This window comes from Cervus elaphus, chromosome 1 (assembly GCF_910594005.1).
Source record: "Cervus elaphus chromosome 1, mCerEla1.1, whole genome shotgun sequence".
NCBI lineage: Eukaryota > Metazoa > Chordata > Mammalia > Artiodactyla > Cervidae > Cervus > Cervus elaphus.
The window spans coordinates 59,290,132-59,293,154 of NC_057815.1; the positions used below are offsets into that span (position 1 = coordinate 59,290,132).

Genomic DNA, 3,023 nt, shown 5'->3' on the forward strand with positions numbered 1-3,023 from the left:
ATATTGCTTTATTGTTAGAAGGGAGGTGATTTGATCTTTCTGGGGAGATACATATTTCGGTTTTAGATCCTGAATAATATTCTCATGTAGTGACCTCTTACTGTTTAGCTATTACTGTGATGCTTATTCTCCAACTAGATGGGTTCTTCTTATCAAGATATAAAGAGTCAGAAATTGAGAGATCAAGAGGAAAAATCAGTTACCATTGGATTGGCCATCCTACAGGGCCTCTGATGTTACAAAACTATGGAGCCATCATAACAAAAATTCACCAAGAATCTACTTGGTTCTAGGCAACTAAAGAAACAACACAGAATGGAGCACTGGAACTCCACCCTGGGAAGTGGCTTCATATTGATGGGGATTCTGAATGACAGTGGGTCTCCTGAGCTGCTCTGTGCTACAATGATAGTCCTGTACATGCTGGCCCTCACCAGCAATGGCCTGCTGCTCCTGGTCATCACAGTGGATGTCTGGCTCCATGTGCCCATGTACCTCCTGCTCGGGCAGCTCTCTCTCATGGACCTCCTCTTCACGTCTGTTGTCACTCCCAAGGCCATCATAGATTTTCTGCTCAGTGAAAACACCATCTCCTTTGGGGGCTGTGCCTTTCAGATGTTTCTGGCACTGACAGTGGGTGGTGCAGAGGACCTCCTACTGGCCTTCATGGCCTATGACAGGTATGTGGCCATTTGTCATCCTCTTAACTACATGGTCCTCATGAGGCCAAGGGTCTGCTGGCTCATGGTGTCCACACCCTGGGTCCTGGCTTCCTTGAATGCATGATGTCATATCCTGTATACCATGCACTTCCCTTTCTGCATGTCCCGGAATATCAACCACCTACTCTGTGAAATTCCACCTCTATTGAAGTTGGCCTGTGAAGATGCCTCTAGATATGAACTCATGTTGTATGTGACTGGTGTGACCTTCCTGATTCCACCTGTTGTTGCTATTCTTGCCTCCTACACACTAATCCTACTTACTGTGCTCCACATGCCCTCAAATGAAGGGAGGCAGAAAGCCCTGGTCACCTGCTCTTCCCACTTGACTGTGGTCGGGATGTTCTATGGAGCTGCCACATTCATGTATGTTCTGCCCAGTTCCCTCCACAGCCCCAAGCAGGACAACATCATCTCTGTCTTCTACACGATTGTCACCCCAGCCCTGAACCCCCTCATCTACAGCCTGAGGAATAAAGAGGTCATGGGGGCCTTGAGGAGGGTCCTACGAAAATATATGCTGTGAACACACTTCACCATCTTGGGAGAGCTTATAGCTTGACACCAAAATTCATTCCTCCTCAAAGTCAGAAGTTTTCTGCTAAAAGTGAAATACTTATGACAAAGTATGACTCCACCATAGTGGAGAGTATATCTTTTAATAGAAAAATGAAGAATGTAGCTTTACTTGTCAAATGCTATTTTAAATTGTCTTTCTGTGAAGTAATTTATGAGATATGTATGAGACTGTATTTATTTAATTATTCACTTATTTGTTTTTATTGAATTATATTTGGTTTACAATGTTGTATTCATTTTCTCTATATAGCAAAATGACTCAGTTATATACATATATATATACACACTCATTTTTATATTCTTTTCCATTATGACTTATCTCAGGATATTGAATATAACTTCCTCTGCTATACAGTAAGACCTTGTTGTTTATTCATTCCATGTGTAATGGTTTGATTTGCTAACCCCAAACTCCTAGTCTATCCCTCCTCCTCCTTTCCTCTTCCTTGGCAACCAGAAGTCTGTTCTCTGTGTCTGTGAGTCTGTTTCTATTTTGTAAGTAGGTTCCTTTGTGTTATAGTTTAGATACCACATATATGGGATATTCTATGGTATTCTTCTTTCTCTTTCTGACCTACTTCACTTGGTATGATGATCTCTATTTCCATCCATGTTCCTGTTATGTGCTTGGGCTTGGCTGCTCAGTCATATCCAACTCTTTGCGACCCTTTGGACTGTAGCCCACCAGGCTCCTCCGTCCATGGTATCTTTCAGGCAAGAACACTGGAGTGGGTTGCCACCTGCCTTCTCCAGGGGATCTTCCTGACCAAGGGATTGAACTCAAGTCTCCAAAAGTGAAAGTGTTAGTCACTCAGTCATGTTCAACTCTTTGTGACCCCATGAACTGTGTAGTTCGACCAGGCTCCTCTGTCCATAGAATCCTCCAGGCAAGAATAATGGAGTGGGTAGCCATTCTCTACTCCAGGGGATCTTCCTGACCCAGCGATCAAACCCAGTCCTCTGCACTGCAGTCAGATTCTTTACCATCTGAGCCATCAGTGAAGCCCCCATCTTCCTATAACCACCCTTTAAAGAAGGTTAGTGGGTCTAAAATTTGTACAAAACTCAAGGTCCTTGTCCCTGCTGTATGGTCTTTGCTTAGGTTTCCCAGTTGAAATTTTCTTTTTTGGGACCTTATATTGGTTCAGTATGGACTCCTGCAAGTCAGAGGTCCTGTCCCAAGTTTTCAAAAACTCCTCTTCCCATTTAACACTGTAGTTAATTGGGAAAACAAAGAGTAAATTTTAAATACAATATGATCAAATAACAAATGCTGGAGAGGGTGTGGAGAAAAGAGAACCTTCCTACACTGTTGGGGGGAATGTAGTTAGTGTAGCCACTATACAAAACAGTATAGTGGTTCTTAAAAAAAAAAAAAAATTGAGTTACCATATGCTCCAACAATTCCACTCCTGGACGCCTATCTGGACAAAACTGCGTCAAAAAGATACATGCACCCTATGTTCGTATCAGCACTACTCACAATAGCCAAGACATGGAAGTAACCTAAATGCCCATTAACAGATGAACAGATGAAGGTATGGCACATATATATGGTGGAATACTACTCAGACATAAAAAGAATGAATTAATTCATTAGTTGTTAATTAACTCCATGGGGTCACAAAGAGTTAGACATGACTGAGTAACTAAGCACAGCATGTGATAATTATAATTAATTATTAATATTAAATCAAGTATATAATTAAATCAATAAAATAT

At 41.7% G+C, this 3,023-nt stretch overlaps 1 pseudogene; it reads left to right on the forward strand.

Moving 5' to 3' along the window:
* Positions 1 to 315: 315 nt before the first annotated feature.
* On the forward strand, positions 316 to 1,248 carry LOC122695186 (annotated as a pseudogene).
* The last annotated feature ends 1,775 nt before the right edge of the window (positions 1,249 to 3,023 follow it).